Source organism: Aplysia californica, unplaced genomic scaffold (assembly GCF_000002075.1).
Source record: "Aplysia californica isolate F4 #8 unplaced genomic scaffold, AplCal3.0 scaffold00078, whole genome shotgun sequence".
NCBI lineage: Eukaryota > Metazoa > Mollusca > Gastropoda > Aplysiida > Aplysiidae > Aplysia > Aplysia californica.
The window spans coordinates 1,729,338-1,730,391 of NW_004797348.1; positions in this window are offsets into that span (position 1 = coordinate 1,729,338).

Consider the following 1,054-nt stretch of genomic DNA (forward strand, 5'->3'; position numbering starts at 1 on the left):
CACACACACACACACACACACGCACACACACGCACACACACCCACACATTTAAAAAAAAATCCAAAGTTATGAAAGCAGTTTCAATACAGAAAGCAAAAAGATGTTAAATACAGCGGTAGTGGACTTAACTAAATGGGCAGTGAGCACAACTCTTGGTTCTTTTTCTCTCCTTTTCTCAGACTAGATCGCCCTATCCATGGTGCCTGGTGCCTTCTCATCTCCAGTCACAACATGGAAAAAAACCTCTATCAATCCATGCCCCCCCCCCTTTTTTTAAACTGTCTTAACCTTGCACTGTATGCTTCCAGGGAAGCTGAGAATGTTCCTGAGTGTTCCATGGTCTGCCGGGGTAATAATGTAGTGTAAAGCGCATAGATCTTGCTTTCGAGTGGGGATAGATCTATGCGCTATACAAATGCTATTGATTGATTGGTTGATTGATTGGTTTATTAATTAATTAATTATTATTATTATTACTATTATTATTATTATTATTATTATTATTATTATTATTATTATTTCGTTGTTTTCAGTACCTCCTGAGGTACAACTTGATAAGAACTGCTCCGAACCGCCCACGGCTGCCTCGCTGGTGATATGCACGTGCAGGCTGGTGACGTCAGGCGATCCCCCAGCGCGCGTCAAGTGGTTCAAGAAGGACGGTTCTATCGTGTCCTCCCTCGTGGCCGAAACTTATGGGGAGGCCACTCTCACCATTATCGGTTGGTGGTTGTGTGGCATTACGCTACCTCAAACTTTCAAAGTTCTATTTGTCATTTTTGGCTTTTTTGAGTTTACAAGACCTTGAGGCCAGAAAGCAATTAATTATGCTCTATCTGCTCCATCAAAATCGTAAGAATATCCGGAGTCGTTATCAAGATATTCAAAGAATTGTTTTCGAAAAAGCTTGATAAAGTTATTGTGAAGCTAAAATATGTTGGCGTCAAATTTCTCAAAACTAGGTATTGAGCAGGTAGAACTTTGTAATTCTGAGGTAACAATAGAATTTATCTGTGTGGTTGAACTATGGATCTGACGTTGAGAAGCGCTTTG